Source organism: Cydia fagiglandana, chromosome 2, assembly GCF_963556715.1.
Source record: "Cydia fagiglandana chromosome 2, ilCydFagi1.1, whole genome shotgun sequence".
Classification (NCBI taxonomy): domain Eukaryota; kingdom Metazoa; phylum Arthropoda; class Insecta; order Lepidoptera; family Tortricidae; genus Cydia; species Cydia fagiglandana.
Genome location: NC_085933.1, coordinates 26,824,238 through 26,846,340, shown reverse-complemented (window position 1 = coordinate 26,846,340; position 22,103 = coordinate 26,824,238). Strand labels below are relative to the sequence as shown.

The window sequence follows — 22,103 nt, the reverse complement described above, 5'->3', positions numbered from 1 at the left end:
TAGCCGGGTATTCCCAGACGAAAGTCCTCTCGACCTTTCTTGTGAGAGTGAGGTCGTTTCTCTGTAAAATCCTGTTAAAACAAGCTCTCTGCAATAAAGCCGATGCCGATGATGCCAATGCGGGGGTGCGCAGGACAAGGTGAGCGAAGTCCCGTGCCGTGATTGGTCCGTTCAAAGACACGGACGTCACACAAACAAAGACACTTTCGACTCGAACATGGAGTAAAATTACCGTATGTGTGGCAGAGGGTAGCGCCACTATGCTCAGTCTAGAGGATGTTTTGTCTGTGTTTACGAGTATGTTGCTAGCAAGTTTATATCAATCTTATAAAAGCTTCTGAAGATCAACTTGAGATTATGACTGTCGAAGGGGCTAACGAAAAATTATAGTTTTTACATTGAATTGTTACAAAAAGGCAAATTACATGAAAATAATAACCGGTTAAGTCCGAGTCGAGCTTGTGCCTCAAGGTCCCGTACTTTGTACATTATTCCCGTTGAAAAATTTGTTGTCTCATACATTTTGGCGAAACATGTCAATATTTATTTCGCGATTTCGGAAGTTGGCTCCATAGAAAAAGTTATTTAGTACATATGACCTAGGGACATATTCACTCCTTAGAATATGGTCATTTGGACAGACATAACAAAATCATTGTGTATATTTGTCACTGTGTAGTTCTTCCTAAGTAGGTACATATACTAATACAGATATAGGCCGCAAACCTATTGGAGTGACACACAAGTTCAATTTAACCTAACATTTGGCGGGGTATAATTAGGCCTGACGTAACGATCTGGCACAGGTCTTCAGACTTGCTTATTTCTGGACAGGTGAATGTAACCAGTGATATAATGAGTTGAACTGCATACAAATCGGTTTGACGTTTAATTAATATTTGTAGGTATCATAAGTATTTACTGATTTGTAACAGGCGTAGAATTATAGAACTAGCAATAGTCCATAACTAACTCAAATATCTGGGTTGAAGTGTAACTACTATTTGAATGACTTTGTTCTGTGCCCCTGTTGTAAATTTCGTTCGATAGCGTGACGTGATGGTGTCATTTCGTTTTAGATTTTGAGTTTTCAAAACGGCCCGATTGGCGCGCTGTTCAAAATCCTATACAAAAATAGACAAACGCTCGTCACGCTATCGATTGAAATTTACACTAGGGGTACTAAAAGTCATTTATATAGTACTATAACAATCAGGAAGTACCTACATTAGATAAGATAAAACTGAGACCTATTTCCTATAAGGGATCGTGCAGTATCCTCAATCTAGGTATGCTAAGTGTCCTACGAATTGTCCTTATACAAGCCTTGGACCGGCGATACGATACGGAAAATACATCATCGTAGCAGGAATTGACTACGTAATAATATGATGAATATGTATCAGGAAGGGTACTCGTAACTAGTAGCTAAAAACAGTATTTTGTAAGGAGAGGCAGTTGTATGATCGTTTAAACAAAAACTTTTATTGAATTTGAAAAGGTGGTTGGATTATCTCACATGGGAGAACTTCTCCGTTTTTCCATGCTTTATAAAATAAGAAAAAATATATATTTTATAGAAAGTTATTTAATTTGTTCTTAGAGTTTTCCCTTTTTTTTAAAGCTAAACAATAGTAGAGTGACAACTCAGTTCGAATAGGTACTAAAAATAAATAAGTTTTATTTAAAAAACTAGTAAAACCGAAATATTGTCGGAGATTCCAGTATTAGACATTTATTTCACTGCAGAAACACAGAAATGTATCAAATGGCTAACCTACTAACCTTTTGAAAAATATTCTAAATGAATGTCATCTATAACGAACCACATTATTTTATATAAATACTCGTACACGTATATATTTACACTATTTTATAACATTTTATTCAATGGTATAAAATAGTGTGTAAGTATTTATATAAAATAAAACGACCACCTAAAAGTCTCGTAAAAAGTTAATCGTAACCATTTTTAATACTTTTTAATGGCTACTAAATGGGTGTCCATGTTTGAAATGACAGACGAGACGTCCCAGTTCCGGTCAGACTGTCAAATCGTAAACCTACTCGCCTGTCAGACATTAATTTGACCCTTACCTTAATGATGACTAGGTGTAGTCTTAGGTCAAACTTAAATTGCTCTGGCTGTGAAGTTGCTAAAGTTAGTGATGCCCACCTAGGGTTGGAAAGGACTAGAGTCTTTGGAGTATTCACCTTTAATACTCGATAATTTTCTAAAATATAGTCATCAAGTTGAAGCTTGAGTTTTTGAATCAGAGAATTACCTATATTTAGAACGTTAATAAAATTAGCGTTGTGGGTATTACATGAACATCGACGATATCGGTCAAGCTGACAACCGAGACCGAATATAAGTATAATAGTTTCCGTGAGAAATTGTGTTCGAGATATCGTAAAGAAACCAAAAAACAAAGATCCCTGCGAATTAAACAACTTTTCCTTCATAAGATCTTGAGAACAGCCAGGTTTTCCATAAAAATAGCTGTTTTACGTCTGTTTCATAAGTGGTTTACAAGGCTGCTTAAAGCACATGAACCAAAAGACTCGAAACTGTATCATTATTCTCAAAAGTCTTGAGTTGATGTCCCCCACTAGCAAAGGTCGGTGTTTAGCATTCCCGTTTAGCCGTTGGCCTATTGCTTTCCAACGATTATCGCTTTCTAGGGCTGCGTAGTGGGTGTAGCATGAATATTGACTGTATCGGTCGACCTGACACTGTCCTGACACCGTGAACGAATTTATAATCGTTTCCTTGGAATTGTGTGGCCTCAGGTCTCTAAACTCCAAACTGTCTAATTTTTTAGGTTAGTTTAGTTATTATTTAAATAAAATAATTTAAATCACTGTATTATGTCTCGGTTTTGAGTTTATCATCATTAAATTCATCAGTTACTGTACTACGGCTGCGCTGAAAAAAGTATTTTGTTAAAAAAAATATAGGTAAGTAGGTAATAGCTAATAAAAATACACTAAACTGTTACCAATACCATCTAACGTTGAAGTCTCTGAGGAGACGCTAGGCTGTAATTTTCTGTACAAAACAGTCTGCCGATTTTTGCGGGGGAGGGCCACGTCAAATGTATGGCTTTTTGTACATGATTCGTACATAACGTGATAACGTACAAATAGCCATGTCAGATAAACGTCAGTCCATACAAAAGTTTGCACAGTTGTGCAAGGTTTTCGGCAGAGGGGTAAGCTCTTAAAGGCGACTCCTGTTATTAAATGTTCTAAGGTTGAGGTCACTCCTGTTAAGAAATAAAATTTTGGAAAAGTAGAATAGATTACTAGATTGATCTATTGATTTCTAAAGTCGGTATTTCCAGGGCTAAGTACACGTGTTGTGGGTCAATATTGACAGTATCGGCACAGATTGTATCGGTCGGATTGGCACCCTGAACGAATTTATAATGGTTTCCTTGAATGTTTGCTATGTGAATTGTGTGGCCCCAAAAGTTTCTAAGCCATTGCCTACTAGACCCAGCGGTTGAACTAAAATTGGTTTTTATAACATTAAAGTTATTTTTTTTTGATAAGTAATTGTATGCATATTAAATGACACTTATGTAAAAAGTTTGCAATTTTTAGGTAGAGCTTTCGACTACATTGAAATAGGTACATATTTTAATTTAGTACTTATACGTATTTTAAAAACAATTTGAATTGCTTTTTGTTATATTTTTTTACTATATCGTCCCAGTTCAAAATATTTATGTTGAAAAATACTCAAAATTAGACATAGACATAGACATGCATTTGATTATGTACAAGATAAATATGAAAATTAATTTATTCCAGAGACAAAGATAATCGGAACGCTATCTTTATCTCTCTTCGTCACGTGATAAATGATGAAGACAAATGACAATGTGACCGCTGGCCTAATTTGGTGGAATTCCAAGAGAAGAAGTGATCCTAACAGGCTTTCCCACGAAACGGTCATTCTAGCAAATATCCAAGATTTTGTAACATCGGAATTTTAAATATTGGGAGTTTCTATATATACTTAATTTTTGAAAGTGTAATTTAAATTTAAATTTAACGTTACGCTGCAGGTAAGCGGTAAGCACATGCTTACCGCTTCTGTACATACAGAAAGCGTATATTTGTGTATTTTGTTCTGTGGCTCCTACGAATACATGAGTGTACATAATACGTGCTTCTGTTTCAGTTTCAACGTAAAGGATTTCATCTTTTTTTGTTCATACATTTTTAACAAATTCTTCTAAACGTTGGAATACGCATTACATCTATTCGTTATTTAGAAGGTGTGGAGTGACTAACTATAGTTCGTTTTTTTTTGACATTAGAAAGAACTCCACAGAAGTAAGCGTGCAGTTTTTATCAGGCTCTTTAATTGTTAATAATTATTGGATTATCTAATGTAGCATGGTCAATACATATAATTTACTTCAAATAATTACCGCTAAAAGTGCCGAATTTGGAATATTAGCTATACCTGCTCGTAGTTTTATTCGTTAATTCTACAATTAACGAATACCTACCTACCACCATTACCTACCTACCACCACCTACCTCCACCGGGTTACCTACGTACCACTGTATTTGAAAATTGTTAAACTGTGTTTTATCTATTTTAAACAAATGCTTCTCTAAATCAAATTAACGTAACTCTAGCAACATTTTGTTTACCCACTTTCCTAATAGCATTCATACTTAGTAACCCGCGGCGTCAGACGGCTGGGCGACTATTTGCTCTAATTTATTTATAACTGCACCCTCAGTTCTAAAACGACGCATGTCTTGATGATTTCAATGAACATACGCTATTTTGTAAGGATGTGGATGTTAGCAATACAAAATAGTGACAACATGGTTCAATTCCAATGATGATAAAACCTATTTGCATTAACATCTGTTGGACACTCTTTGTTTGTTTTATTTAGCGCCACTTGCACCATACTAACCCGGGGTTAAGCGGTTAAACCGTTAACCAAGTGTCAAATTGTACTGGTATGGTAACACCAGGTTTAACCGGTTAACCCCGGGTTAGTAAATGGTGCAAGTGGCCATTAGTGTTATAACTACATACACTTGTAATATTGATGTGCCGTTGAAAAGTTTGCAAAATTGTGAAATTTCTACATTTATGTTTTTCCCAAATTATTTTATTATAAGGGGATCGAAATTTCCGTTTCCAAAATGAAAGTTTCTACTTAGACTATCGTTGATTAGTTAACGTTTTCTCTGTCTACATATTAATGAATAGGCAAATTAGACTTACGCAATGTTAAGTAAGTCATTCTGCTCACCATTGTCATTCTGACCACCTAACATAATAAGCGAAAGTGATATTCTACTTTACAGGTTTAATAGTCATCTGATGCTTGAGATTGCGTTTAATGAGCAGTAAATGCTAATTTCTGTTGCATTACATGTTTTATTTTTATTAAAAACTACATTTTTCTTCTAAAAAGTAGGTAACTATTTTGTCGAGTTATTGGCATGTATCAAATATGATACATATGATTTTCCGAAACTGGAAAAACCTGAATATTTTTCCTTATTTTTTAATAGTCTAGTATGCTCAATAGGTGACAAAAAACTAAAAAAATGTTTATTTTTCAGATATTTTGAGCCTTGCCAAGATAAGGGTTAACTGACGTATATTAAAGCTCGAATCGGGCCGCAAGACGGCGTCTACCAATTTACTATTTTCTCGGTCATGTCGCGCATGAAACGCAAACGCTCGAATATGCAAGAGTCATATAGTGGCAGAGGGCTTACCGCGAACCACGTTCGACGTGTCCCCTCTATGTCGCACTTGTCAATTCGTACGTAAGTGTGCAATACGTCGAACGTGGTTCGCAGTAGGCCCTCAGATAACGAAACTACAAATTTCGATTTTCGTGGTTGTTGCAGATGCAGATCCCGTGTGAAAAACATATGCATACTTAATACTAATCGTTGATCACTGACTGTTCATATTCCCGATTTCCCGACAAATATTGTAAGACAAAACTCCCACACCACAATTAACTTTTGACAAGCAACTGTGCAACAACACTGTGTAACGATAAGTAACTATATATGTAGGCAAGTTAACCTAATGTTACCGTGTTACACAGTGTTAAGTTAACTTTCTTGTCAAACATCGCTTGTCCCTTTTCAATTGTAGCTCAATACTTACGCTCACACAATATCGAATGATCTTTTTTTGTAACATTTTTAAATCATCTGACATCTCAATTCTATTGTTTTTTAACCCCAAAAGAACATCAAAACACGAAACATCTCAAATTACAATACCAAAGACAATCCTACTTTTTTCTTCTAAATCATAAAGCACGTTTTAAGTTTTTTTTTTATTAAAGCCACCCAGGTAGACTAACCATAAACGTTAATATCTCCGTAATCGGTTAATTATGAGCAGTTTAAGTTAATTAGTAGTTTTCATTAATATTTGTAAGTATTTTTAATTAAGATTGGGACTACAATTTATTTTCAAGCATTTTGTATAACTCGAATATACCTGTATAGATATACCTACGGGCATAATATCAATTTTAAAATGTAAAAACTCGTAACTCGTAAGTGCTTCTTTTTAATTATCTTTTGGTTTAAGTATTTCATAATATTTTAGTTTATAAAAGTAGTTTTTACAATTTTGAATGTATAAAATTAATTTATTTTCGACCTGGGCCACTGGAGGGCTTGACGACTTTTTATTTAAAGCCTATATGATATGACATATATTTCACTTTATATTATAAAATTAAGGTTAAAATACGTATACTTTGAGTCAAGAATAAGGTATCATATAAATGCAACTTAATTAATTAAATAATTAGTATTTAGCTCTGCAGTTGACTATTTTATATTGTTTTGTTATTAAGTAACTATAAAAATAAAAATAAAAAAGCCCTTTATTCATTGTAAAGTGTTTACATAAAAAAATGAAAATAAAACTATGATTTATAATATGTGATTTTACTAATGAATCCCTAGTGGGTAAAGGCCTCCTCCATTGCTGCCCATTTGTCCCTGTCTTGTGCTATTATAGTGCTGTATTAAGTAAATAAATAAAGAAAATATATGGAGATAGAAAGAATATTTTCGATAATTTTAATCAAATAATTTTCTAGCTTTCACTAAAGTTTACTTTCCAAACTATTTCTATCCCTAATATAAACTATCTTATCTATCTAAATAATAATGTTTATCTTCGTTGCCACATCATTTCTGGGCAAGCCGCTGAAAATGGGTTAATTATCTCTTACGTATATCGTTCTGTTGATATATTTAAATTAATGACTTAATAAATTCGTAGTTTTATTACGTTTTGGTATTTAATGATTAGAGGAAAATGGTTCATAATTTTAATATTATTATGGTTTATTTTACGAAATCAAGGAAGACAAAGGGTTAGTTTAGTGTAAAGAATACACAAAGGAGATCTAAATCAGGAACACTATTTCAGTTTAAATTTGGTTCGTATCTAACGTTTAGGTTTGATGTTTGATAGAACGGAGCGTTGGATCTTCCCTAAGTACATTGTTTCAAAACCTTTAGATATTGGTAATTGTTAATCTGCGTTTCCACCATACGAGTAGATGTGTGACAATGCTTAGTGACTAGTGAGGAATACTTATACATGTACTAAAAAAACGTGTTGTAATATTTAGATATAAGTACCAAAAAATAACCTTTTACTTTAGTACCTAGGTATATCGCTTATTTAAAAGTAAGTAGGTAATAGATAAAGGGATCCAAATTTCACTAAGTATCAATATTTTTGAATGTGTATTACGATGTTTTTTTATTTGTTTTTGTGCATATGAAAAAACTGTGTAACTTTGATCTGATAAATCCTAAGCCTGATAAAAACTTGATTGTCAATGTAACATAATATCTCCATGTAAACGTCAAACAAATCAACAATCTGATTCATGTCCGAACCCCGCCTTAATGACATCTTCCTCTATTCGACCACCTAAGACGTTTATTACGTTCCACCCTTAAATTTCATTCCACTACCAATCCATTTTCAACCCAAAATAAACTGTAATAAAGTACAATTTAGGATGGCGTAAGATTATAGAAAAAAGTAAAGGCGCGTGCATATAAGAGTCTATTAAGAAAATATAATGCTTTGTCATTATTTTCTTTTTGCTGACGATAAAAATGTCACGGGTTTTTGTGGCGTGGGGTTAAAGATCAATTTGGTTTGATTTTTTGTTTATTATAAGCAACAGTTCTTGTGTGGATGTGTGGTCTCTTCATAGGGTTATGATTGAGTTCTTATAAAAGATTATTAGTAGTTAAATAGTTTATTTAGTCACGCTTTTTTTACATTAAAATTGCAGATGTTGATTGTTTTGTTTGTCATTTCAGTTTTGTCGTAGTTTTGTGACTCTTTTCTGATGATTACAGTTATTATATTTTCTCATTTCCTTAAATAATTAAATAGTTACTTGTACAACAAGAGATCAAAGTTTGATATTTCTTCGAGTGCTTATTTTGAGTCCCGTGCAAGCGAAAGATTCTATAATAGATTCACGGGCGTAGCGAGTGAATCTAATTTAGAATCTTGAGCGTAGTAAGGGATTCAAAAGCGCACGAGATGTAAATAACTTTGATCTCGTGTAGTACACAAAATTTTTCACCCTAAGGAGTGAGAACATACCTAGAGGGACAGAGATAATAGAACCCAAGTATATCGAACTTGTATTAGACCTCGCATGTTGAAATGACATTTGACTATAAAAGTCACTTGAATGACATTTTGTCTCACTCAGTGAGCAAAATGCGATTTTGCTCACTCATACTGTCTCACTACGTGAGCAAAATGCGATTTTGCTCACTGAGTGAGACAAAATGACTCAGTGAGCAAAATCGCATTTTCCTCACTGTTTTTAAGAAGCAAAGTACCCTTGTTCGAGCTGCTGAGGTGAAAAAAACATTACTATCACCAGACCATAACTAGAAATGTACTTAGTAAGAATTTTATCCATAAAGTTTTCGTTTTTCTATTGTATATTATACCCACCAAAAGTATACCAAGTTGAACAAATGCCTTCTTACCTATACATAGATACATTTTGTTATAAAGCCAGTGAATAATCTAAAAACGCTGCTGTCTCAATACTAAGTTAATAAAGACATACATAGCAATCAAATTTATCCGACGCATGAATACATAATATCGTATAATTACTCTATGCATTTATACCTACAAGGTTTTCTGGCCCTGGAGCGTTATTCAAACTTACCATATTCTATATCGATATAATTTTGACATCACTCGCAGTAGGTACATGTTGCTCTTAAATACTTATACATGACTAGCTTCTGCCCGCGACTTCGTCTGCATAGGCTGATGATGATGATTGATAATGAGACATCACCTCGGGCTTCAAACTACCATATTATATGTACCTACCAAATTTCATATAAATCGGTTCAGCGGTTTAACCGTGAAAAGGTAACAGACGGACAGGCAGACAGAGTAAGAGTATTTTGGGTAGGAATAGTAGGAATTTAACCGAGTGGTACTGCGAGTGCCTTTAATGGTAACATTCCATTTCTAACCGCAGCTGCACTATCGGTACTGAACGCGTCGCTGTCATAGTCAATTTCCATAGCAAAATGAACTAGTGCAGCCTGTTGTTGGAAATGGACTGTCACCTTAAGATCAGATCCACACGAATTCAATTAACAAAGTTCGAAAGCCTCCCGGTCTCACGATCGCATCCAATTTAACGCTCAATTCGTCTCCGCCACACCAATCTACCCAGAAACTTCGTCCATACTTTCTTTTTCCATCAAAAACCATGATTAATGTAATAATAAATCAGTCACTGTCGTGTCGGTGTTCCACGGGTGTAATAAAATTGGAGACTGACATGATTGACATGGGAGGTGACGTTTATTTGCAGGGTTTTTTTATCTACGATGTCCTGATTGATCAAAAACTGATAAGAAAATTGCATTTTATCCACATGTGAAGGAAAGTAATCAATTGCAAATTTTGAGTTGTTTCCTTATGTTGGCATCTATGTTATATGTAGCATATCTATGCATTCTCATATACTTGGTGGTAATTTCATAACTTTATTTTATATTAATACAATAATTAAGTAAGTATGTACATAGTGTCCGACCGAAATCAGTTTTCTTCCCGAAACCGATACATATTTTTTATTTTTTTTACGCCGAAATCTGCAGAAACCGACCCTTCGATGATCGGACACTATTGAAAATGTTATCTTGTAACTTTCGGCGCGGCATCGGCAGTTTTTTGACAGAAAGCGAACTTTCATCCGAAACATGATTTTTATACTGAAACTTGGGCACGAGTGGCACGACACTAATTTTTAATTTGATGATCTGAATCTGTAAACTAAAGAAAACTTAGTACTTATGCTATACTTTGTTATCCATAATCTAAAATGTAGAAAAACTATTTTCTTTACATAAAGGTACAGATTGTAATCCGACGTAGATACGTGCGTGTCGTGCGTACTTGCGTAGGTAATCATTTCTTATTAAGCTTCATAATACATTGTGCATATTCGAAAAGAAACACATACGTCAGACATCTATCATCAAATCAATTGAACTAACAAGTAGTCGTAAATTGCTTGGGCTACAAAGTCGTTCATTTTGTTACTTTGTATTTTGTTACTAGTCTACATAGTTTAGCATTACAAACTGCAGTTTTATGGATGTAAAACTACAAATTGATACTAAACTGCATTCATTTAATGGATCTAGATGTATAAACATCTAGCTATTAAGGTTAAAACTTGATCCTGTTGAATTATTTGTTTAATCTAATTACTTATCGGCTCTATACCTATACATGATTACTGGATCGTGCTTAGCAAAAATGTGTTAACCCACATTCATTTTGCAATAAGATGTCAACTCAAAACATTGACGCTTAAAGTTGCATTTTATTGTAAAATGAATGTGGTTTAACACATTTTTGCTAAACACCATCCAACTTTGTTGATGGTTCAACTTAGTGGTTGAGATAGGTAGGTATTATGTAACAGTTTTGAATTTATTTATTCGTATGGCAAAAAAATACAACAGTTTTGAATGATTCACGGTTAGTTTCATTCACTAGACTTATACGAAACAATACATAAGGTAATCACGGTTCATATCCCGGTCGATATAAGTCGGTATTATGTACTTACATATTTAAGCGGAAACAGTTCTACTAATATGTTATAAAGTCTAAGCTTCAGTCACGTTAACTTTCCATAACATTTTTGTGAAAAATATCGAATAATACCTAGAAATTGTTTCTTTCGAGTGTGTGAAAAACGAGATCTGTTCCGCGTATTCGTAAATCCCTATACTTATTGTACATTTCTTCGAAATCGTTAGCTCCGTTTTCCAGATATGATAATAACGTATTTCTACGAATATAGCTTGTTTAATAGAATACGTAGAGTATGTAGGATATTTACTAAAAAGAAAATGCCAATAATTATCTAAATATTTTGGTATAAAAGTGTAACCTAAATATGTATTAACTAAAATAACAATAAAGACAAGATCATTTTGAACACCTGGCCGGCTTAGCAACTACTGCTGCCAACTGTACATTTCAGTAACTTTAGCCCACCAATACCTAGCATACCTACATGCCTGTGGTAACAAGACTCAACTTTTTTCACAAGTCCAGTTCACGCTTGACGTTTAGCCGCAGAATGCGTGTCCGTCGGCAATTTACCGCCTGTCGGCTTCTCGGCGCGAGTCAGACTTGAACCGTCTGACTACTCCATACTTCTGTTACTAACGGGCCAATTCGAATTTTAGTTTTTCGATCAGTTCCCGATATGATATTGATCTGTCAAAGTAAAAAGTGACATTGTTTAATTACACCTCAACTCAGGTGCAACTCAGCTGAAAGTGCTGAAACATCGGGAATTAAGGTAAAAAAATTAAACTTATATCGCGGTAGACCCGTTTGTGTAATTAAATATGTGTACAAAAGGCGAGAGTTTAAAGAGTTATTAAAGTGACATTTCTTCAACTAAGAACGTCACTTTCATCACTGACATATCAGTTTCATATCGGAAACAGATAGAATAATAAAAACACGAATTGGACTGTAACATGTTTTACGCGATTACGTGGCTTATTACTAAACTATTTAACACTAGACTTGCGTGAATATGTGACCAAGATTTAGGGCATTTTGGTTCTTAATTAAAGCATTGTATACTTAGATTTGTTAAACGAGCGTATTGTTTAAAGAACCACTGGGCACTTACGACGTTGGGAAAATGATAAAATGCAATTCATCCATGCCATGTTGCAGTTTACGCTTTTGGAAAATAAACCTTAAAGTCATAGTGTTAAGGAGCTTGACGACAATGTATAAAAGGATTGAGGTATGGGGAATTCTCATCGCTTGTCTTTTTAGAGCTTTCTCGGTTGTCGGATTGACTTTGTATTGTTACGTCGCCCACACTGTCTGACTGTTCGTAAACCTTATTATAAAGAGCATAAGGTCCACCGATGGACAGATAAGAGTGTTGCTGGTTGTACGAAAGATTTAAGTGGCTATTTTTTTATGTTTGAAAAAGTCAAACTACCTGCGTCTGCATGCTTAAATGGGTAATGTACTGTTTATTGCAATAGCATCCATTGTAGTAACGAACGGCGCAACATATTTGCTGCCTACGAAGCGGGAGGTCCCGGGTTCGAATCCCGGTAAGGGAATTTATTTGTGTATTTATCACTAATATTTGATCCTGAGTTATAGATATTACCCCAAATAAGTATTTACATACATACACATATATGTACATCGTCGCCTAGTACCCAATAGTTAGCTTTGCTTAGTTTGTGGCTAATAGGTCAATCTGTATAAGATTGTCGGTAAAAAAATATTTATAATAATGTTAATTTTTTTAAGTAGTTAATACGGACGAGAGAAACGATTACATACAATGTTAGGAGAGCGGTAAAAAACTTCAAGTACTTAATATAGACGTTTGCATAACAGTTATAGGTCTTAATGAGAAAACATAATTATGAAAGCAGTTTACATTATTAACTTAAATGGCTGCAAAACAAACAAATTAGTAAAGTGCAAAGTAAAAACACGGGGATATAATTAATATTATTGATTCTGCTAACCAACGTTTCACAATAGGAGTTAAAAAAAAACACACAGAAAGAATACCACACGCTAGTGAATATGTCAGTGTCAAAACTAAGATAAGGCTACAGTATCGTAGGCTCGATAACGGAGGCCGAAATTAATACAAGTACTTGAGCAAACCCCTTGTTTAAAGGCTATTTAAGTATGTATATTAAAACTTGCTTAATCTACTGTTTCATCTATCTCAATCAATTTGGATTGTCCGAAATTGTCCCAAACGCTGCACCATTAAGCATGACTCACGTTAGACCGGGCCGTGTCCGGACCGGAGCTTCCGACGCATCGTTTTCTATGGAAAGCGTCACGTGACCGCCTGTAATGTCATAGAAAATTAAGCGCCGGAAGCTCCGGCCCGGACACGGCCCGGTCTAACGTGAGTCATCCTTTAACCATCGTTTAAAGTAAATTGGATAATTGACAAAAGAATTTAACTTACCGTTAACAATAATGGCTACTCGATTAACAACTAAGTGATAGGTTTGAATTATCTCAGTATTTACTTACTTTGAATGTTTTTGTAATACCTACTATAAAGGCTGTGCGATTTCTTCGTAGGTATTTGTCATGCTACTTCAGTCAACAGTACTTTTTTTGTATCGATGGTGACTGAAATAGCTGCAACTTCGTAGTTTTCCGTCAAAATGCGATGGACAATAATTATGCACTACATCTGAGGGGCTACCGCGAAAACCGAAATTCGCAAATTGCGGGGATGTTCTCTGTCACTCTAATTACGCCGTCATTTGAGTAAAAGAGAAAGATCAATATGCGAACTTCGATTTTCGCGGTTATAGCCCTATAACCACTTAAGCTTTACAAATAGGCAGAAACCGAAAACATGAAAGTAGGTAAACACATTATTTAGATACGTATTACATAGTTTACATAACCTTAATCTTATCTAGATCACTTTCTAGACACAGCTTCATAAACAAACCTACTTTTCACCGTTTTACGGCGGATTTAACGACGGTCTGGTTTATAAATGTAACAAATCTGTTTGTAAACACAGAATTTGTTACATATCTCGTATCCATTGTGTAACAAAGATACAGATATTCTGCCGTATACGAACTTCAAGATATTCACAAGAGACGACACGTACTAGATCCATTCTAGATACGTTATAGTTTAGATATCTGCAACTACTTAGTTCTCTTTTGCAGCGCAATTCGGGCAACCAATGTCACTTTTACGTTAGATAGAGATATCTATTAGATGTGAATTGGATCTCTAAGTCATATCCTGTGGAAATCGTTCAAGAGTATCTCCAGAATCGCGCCAATGTCAAATTTGACAGGTTAGATCTTAAACATATCGTTATCGTATCTTGGTGATGTCTAAAAGATATCTAATAGATATCTATTTCGAAATCCGAATCGGGCCCATTATCTGGAGCTATAGGTATAACAAATCTAAGATATTCTCCTTACTATTTGTACTTTAAAATAGCAACATGTTTTGCGCACTAAGATCTTTATCACACTGGCGATTTGCGGGAGAATTTAAAACAAAGCGAGCGATCGCGACGAAATCGTATAGCTGATAAGGATCTAACCTATAAAATAAATTCTAATCAGGTAGAAAGTAACTTTTGGCATTCCGCGGTCCCGGAGGAAGACATACAGACGACAAGTCACGTTTTACTTAATAATTAATACAATACAGAGCTTATTCAAGATTACAGATATTTTGTCTAGATTTTTGGTCTTAAATGTAAATCGAAACAAAGGGAATCTAAATAAGAGTACCCTCAGTTCAATAATAGGAAAATTATTACAAGCCCTAAAATGTCTGCCCAATATTTACACACACGATTACTATACTACCCAGAACTGTAGGTAACAACACATATCGGGTTTATACAGGTCACGATTTATCGCTGTCTCTTGACCTTAGTTCATTTTAATTAATGTTTGTGTAAAACCCGTTATCAAGCTGATTCATTAGTCATCATAGATTCATATTTTATTGTTTTTACTTCGGCGATTTCCGCACACAAAATTAACGTACACACCAAAAGAAAATCGTACATTAGTAGTGTGTACTTGAAATAGCACAAATTAAAATATTTTCATAGAAAGTAATTTAATTTTTTTTTAGAAAACTTTAACGGTGAGGTAAATTCATCATTAGTAGCTGAAAGGACTAGGCGCCACGGCGTGTCACCTATAAATAAGTAATACTCGTACTTTTTTTACAAATAAGACAGATATTTATGTACATCACTACAGTTTTCGGTCAAAAGTATCTGTCACACTCCAATTGTTTCACATAATTATTGACATTAAATCTCTTTGTAAAACTAATAGAGCATGGCTAACACTTTTTACGAGTCGAGTACATAATAAAAAAAAAAAAGAGTCGAGCACTAATACTTTTTTTTAATATTTCAAACGTGAAGTTCAGACGTATCTTATTCTACTCGTAATTTTAAATAAATTCGATCTGGATTTATACGTATCTGATCAGTCAGTGACAAAACTGTCCCAAGTGACATATCCTCAGCCAAAAACGTCACATTTGACACTGACAGATAAGATCCATGTCTAGTCTAGATCTCATTCATATTCTGTTATTATTATTAACATTAGAATATGTCTGGTTGTTCTGCGTTTTCCTGGTTAATATAAATATTTTATACCGCATTGCAACTACTCTCTATACATAATACGAGCCCCGATGCAAATTATTTCGTCTAGTTCCACGCAACAATTTTGTTTATTTTAATAAATTTTACACATGAACATAAAATGACCCAGTTATGGGAACCATAATAGCAATGTTTAATGTAGTTTATTTTGATCGTAGGTATAATAAAATTGCATGATACTTTTATTGCTGAAAAAAGGGATTTTTCAAAAACGTTGTCCAAATCATATTGTCCTCTCCTACAGCACTGCTGCATGCATGGGCTCGAAACAAAATTGTCAGTACATTGGCAGAGCCCTATTGCTTTCCCTAGTAATAGCCCTTTTCACATATGTTGTAATCCTACCCGTCAATCAAAATATAAAAAAACATTATTTTTTTTATTTCAGTACAAACGGTATTTCTTGTATTTGGATTTAGTTATTGTAGAGTATCACCATATAAAATTAAATTACATTAGTATAAGCATTAAATATAAGTAATTTTTAAACAAAAACATTATTTTTCAACAAACGCCAGAACCTCAAAAAATGGTCTCACTAGACGAAAACATGTGCATCGGGGCTCGTATAATACATATATGTCTTATGTAAGTAGCACGTTTCGTTTCACAGCAAAAAAGCGAAGTAAGTATTCAAAATATTTGATATTTGCACATCCGGCCATCCGGCACAAAACAACCAAAAGGAAAAAAACGGAATGAGAAACATCAGCATTTTTTCAGAACTGAGTTTAGTTTTAATTAAAAATGTAGTTTCTTTCGCAGTAAAATAAAAAAATGTCCTTCGATAGATTTATTTCACCATGTATCATATGTACATTAATTTTTATTTGGCTCTATGAATGCCAGTAAATGATACCCGGGGAATGGAATCCATGTGGCAATATAAGTCCGCTTTTTGTACTTATTTTTAATGTGCAATTAAGTCTAATAAAATAAACACTGCATTTTATTAAATACGTCATGAAGTCCATGTTACACTTTATTGTTAATCACCATACATTTTTGAACACGATAGCACCACTTAAAAATTTGTAACGGTATACTAGTACAAGTATGAGTAAATAACTAAATTCCTTAAAGACCGAGCACGCGTCATTCATGACACGCGAATGATTATAATACCTACAAAATTCATATAAATCATTCTAAATTCACCCTTAAAATTTAACCTATAAGGGCTTTTACAAATGCAATACGTTTTAACAATAGGTTTAACCCGAAGTGCAGTTGGGTTATTCGAAATTAGACTTTATGTAAAAGATATTAAGAGCGATGACAGATGCATGCGCAGGAGTATTAAACCGGTACTAGTTTGTCTAACTGTACGCGACCGAACTCGATATTATTTGAGCCAAAGGGCTTTCATAGAGTACTTTTTTAAAGAAAGTTCATTTAGATTTAAGTTAGGGGGATGAGAGTTTTTATGTTATTGAGTAAACATTTGCATTTACAAAAAATAGCAAATAACATAAAATTAACGGAGAGACTTACGGAAATCAAGTTAATCTCAAACCTAATTGAATGATTGTTTTTCTTTTTAAAATCTTTTTACACACCTAAAGAAATGTAAGTATTTCAACAATTATCCGTGAAAAATAGAATCCTGTCCTATCCACGATATTTACTACGCGTGTGGAAAATTTTAACAAAATTGGAGGAATAAACATTCAAATAACCAAAATATTTCATCACTTTCATATTTATAAGATTAGTAGGATTTCTATTGGCCTCGAATCTAGTATCTGTTAATGAAACAGCTTTAAAATTTATTCATAAACATTATTGGTAGGTACATTCAATGTCAATCTTAAAATCTATAAAAAATGTCAAAGATTACAATACAATACAATTCAACACAAATCCAAAAATCACTAATTTCTCAACCTAAACTAATAACTAAACTTATATTTAAATAACAACACTTAATTACAAACTACAAATTACATAACATAAAAAAAAACACCCACACACACAAGTCAAAAACAAAACAGTCACCCGTCAGTCAAATATCCCACCCCGCGTCATCCCTGGCGCAAAGGTGCCCAAAACGCTTGCCGCATTACCGCGCTGAATCGCGATGGACAACCTCTGCACCAGGAATGACCCGGAGCGGGGATCCAGGCCTCAATCTGTTAATTATAACAAATAGATATACAAGGAAAAAATTGTTATTGAAACGTGCCTTGAACATTTGTCAAAACATTGTTTAACAACTGTAATAATATGAAGGTCAGGCCTTGACTACGGCCACTTGAGCTATTTACCGAGAAATGAAGTACATACATTTATTTCAATGCCTCATGTGTAATTGTGTATGTAAATATATTGCGTTATCTTTTGGCATCGCGGTCGAGAAAAAGTGTGTTATATTTCCGAGAAAATGTTGGCGATAAATGGCTAGTAAATGTATTATAAAATATACTGCGAGATTCTATCTTTGGAGAAATGTTTGCAATGGGATGACTGGTTTGGACATATTTCCTTTTAATTACAAAACTCTATTAAAACTATGAATCGTTTAACGATTATACGAATAACATAAGAACGACATTGAATTTGGGTATTAAGTTTTGAGATACAAAAATACAAACGCAGTGGGAATAATGGGGACCTTTGAGCCGGGTACGATTCAGGGTGGTTTATTTTAGATTATTTAATAATTGATGTATTGTGCTGTGTTTATTTGTAGTTTTGGTATATAAGTTAGTTTATAGGTATTTATTGTAATGTGACTGGAAAAAAAATTGTATGTTAAAATACAAAGATTTAAAGAATTTATTTGCACAGAATACACGTACCTACTACCTACATAAATGCAGACCATATACAAGAAAAAACAAAAGTCCAGTGTATTCAGTCTGCATGCAGGCATGGAAAATATTACAGAGGAGAGAGGAATATCGTTCAAGTAAAAAATGTCTATATGTTTTTAAATTTTGTTCATAAATACCTAGTCTAGTAGCTGATGTCATGTCAACTTGACATTGTAGAGTTTGTACCATACAATTAATTGTGTTATTCTAGTCACACACCGGACACGAGTCGAACACTTAAAGGGGCCCACTGATTAACAGTCCGCTGGACGGTATCGGCCTGTCAGTTAGAACAAAATTTTGACAGTTCCGAACAACTGACAGGCTGATACCGTAGCCGCGTGTTAGCCGCTTACCAGTAGACGGCCTGCATGTTTTTTTGGTATGGTCATGGATAAAAGTCTATTCAGAGTCGGATTTTTGGCCAATATTATACCAATTGAGCCACATACATAATTTGATTCGATATTTCCCGCAGTGCATCTCACGCGCACCGCAACATTTAAATATCAAATGCCTCTCCTGGGCTCGCCTGCACTTTGCACATTCAATAGAATCACATTAAAGTGACCTCGCTGTGTTATGTTGTGTCAGCTAATACACTCATGTTGTGTCATTTGTGTCAATGTACTGGAGATTAGTATGGCATACAAAACTATGCAGGGCCCGTTTTTGAGTTGTATATAGCACGTAGCCATTTTCTGTGTAATGGTTGAGCGAATATTATATTCCTGTAAATTTTCTATACACGTTTTTCGGATACCGTTACGATTGTATCTAAGGCTAGTATGCCACCTAAGATCTAAAATACATATTTCAAATTATACACTTGGCATTTAATTTACCTATGTCACTTGGGTCATGTCGCGCATAGTCTGCTTTTAAACGAACGAAGACAACTTAGCACCAAAAACAAATAAGTTGCTAATATTTTTTTTAATTTCCCTCGGTCCCACGTGAGCTGACAACGTGACCCGTATATTTGCGAAAGTCTCGAGACTGGCCGTTTGCAAACACGGCGGTGTTTACAAAATCAACGGCTGTGGCTCAGCAAAAAATAACACGTGACTTATTACTTTGTCGTGTTTAAAAAGCTGTCCATATTTTTGCTAGACTAACGACGAATTTGTGTTTTTTTTCTACTTTTGACCGTGTATGAGGCGCTTGCAAATCGCAATGTGCAATGCTGATTCTTTAAAAACCTGTACGAACCCTTTTTGAAGAAGTCCTGTAGTTCTTCCTATATACCTACACAAATACCTAAATGCACATACTTACCAGGATTCGAACCCGGGACCTCCTACTTTTTGTTTCTCTTTAACTCATTTGTTTCAAATAGGTACATAATAAAAAGAGGCCCAAGATCTGATATTGAATGATCTTATCAAAGATATTTATTAAAATAGGTATTAAAATTAAACATTTGCAAGTACCTACTTAAAACTAATTTATCAGATTATTATAATCCTGTTTTTAATATTTGAGTAGATTATGGACTTGATGTATCGATAAAACACCTGCATGATTGCCTGCAGTTATCGTAGTATCGCAATAAAAATATAATATTCATATAATACGAGTATGCTGTATTAAGCACAGATATTCTTCTTCTATAGACACTTTTCTCTCGCTTTCTCCCGCTTTGTAAAGTTTCAGACCGAAAACATTATCATTCTTCGCTTGTTATCAGAGCTATAAATAATTATCTATTATCAGAATTATCTTTATCGGCGACATTGCCTAGAAAAACACTTCTCTTACAGATTCTGATTTTTGATAACAGATAACGAGAAAACCGTAAAGCAAGTTAACAACAAATTTGTAAATAGCTAAATGTGGGTGATACACATTCTCAGCTTTAAGGATGACTCACGCTAGACCGCGCCGGGGCCGGGCCGGAGTTTCCGGCGCTTCGTTTTCTATTGAAAGCACCACGTGATCACCGATCAGCCGTCATAGAAAATGTCATGTCGGACGCCCCTTTCGTGAGTCATCCTATATTTATTTCACTGCTTTGCTACTAGCAGCATTAAAAATTCTCTGCACAATAACTACAACGGGCTTTCTAATCTATACTTTTTAACTAATCAATCATCGTTACGAGAGGTGAAGAGAGTAGTTATGAATAATTATATTCCACTAGAACAGATAATGGGCCTTAATAATATTAGAATATCGGAGATAACTAAATCGATGGCAAAAGTTACATAAGACTTTCGAAGTGACGTTTGCCTTGTATTTTTAACTCGGCCAAACGGATTAACTAATTTTAAATATATGATACTTATGACTTATGATTGGTGTCATTTATATATATTTGTTAAAATGTTTATAGATTATAATATTATCGATTCGCACAGCTAAACTGTCGATCGAACTGTCGTCCGCGGTATTTACGGGCCGATACGATACGACCTTCAAACCTTCAAATTAAATTAAGGTTTGAAGGTCGTAGAAGAGTCCAAGGGCGAGGGTAGTTGCTTACCATCAGGAGATTAGTCTGCTTGTTTGCCTCCTATATCATAAAAAGAATCACGCAGGAATCCAGTTTGCTTATGATTCCCTCCACTGGTTTCAAGTACACTGTTTATCCTTATCTTTTCTTAATGACCATAGAAATCATAACACCCTAAACAGCCAGTCATCCAGTACTCAATATTCAACAGAACAACAAACTTATTGTTTACATTCGATAAGGTAGCCGACCTCTGATAGCATAATGACTCAAATTACTAAAAAGTAACGGGATTCTTCTGCGCTGGCTCATAATGGCTACTTTTTTCTCGATTCTTGACTGGATCAGTTATTTAATCTGGTAAGATTTTTGCAGCTTTTTAAACTCGACTGTTGGCTTGATTGGTTTGCCGTAATTAATGGATAGTTCAGAGTTATTTCCTGGAGAAAATCTTAGCGGAAACGTCTATGAGGAGTATGAGGACACAAAACATGAGTTTGAGACACTCAACAACAATGTTGTTACTTAATTGAGTGTTAATGCCTTTGACGGTGTGTCTGGCCTAATAGTGACCCTGCCTGTGAATCGATGGTCCAGAGTTCAAAATTAGTGGGATGAGCACGGATATTTGTTTCTACTTTCTATATATATTTAAGTTAACTAGGTATCATATCGTAACCATATCGTTGTCAAAGAACCTCCTACCTACTACTCCTACCTACCACACAAGCCTTATTGAGCTTGCTATGGGGCTTAATCAATTTGTGTAATAATGTCCCATAATAGTTATTTATATCATCTGTAGATAAGTAGTTACTGATGCCATTCCAGTGAGCGATTCTCCTAAATCTGACCGTGTGGGCGGATCAAGTTTATAGGGTAGGGGTAGGCTGTGTAATTTAGTTCTGACTTCTTGTGAATTGAGTTATAGATGTGAAGATTGCCTCACGGAGGCAAGTCTTAGTCCTTGTTTTTGTTTACACCAAGACATTACAACACTTCGAATAA

The 22,103-nt window shown here is 34.5% G+C and overlaps 1 protein-coding gene across 1 annotated transcript in view; it reads right to left on the bottom strand.

The window, feature by feature from the left end:
* Positions 1–22,103, bottom strand: part of LOC134679533 (juvenile hormone epoxide hydrolase-like) — a 331,027-nt gene that overhangs the window by 170,957 nt on the left and 137,967 nt on the right. The window lies entirely within an intron of this gene.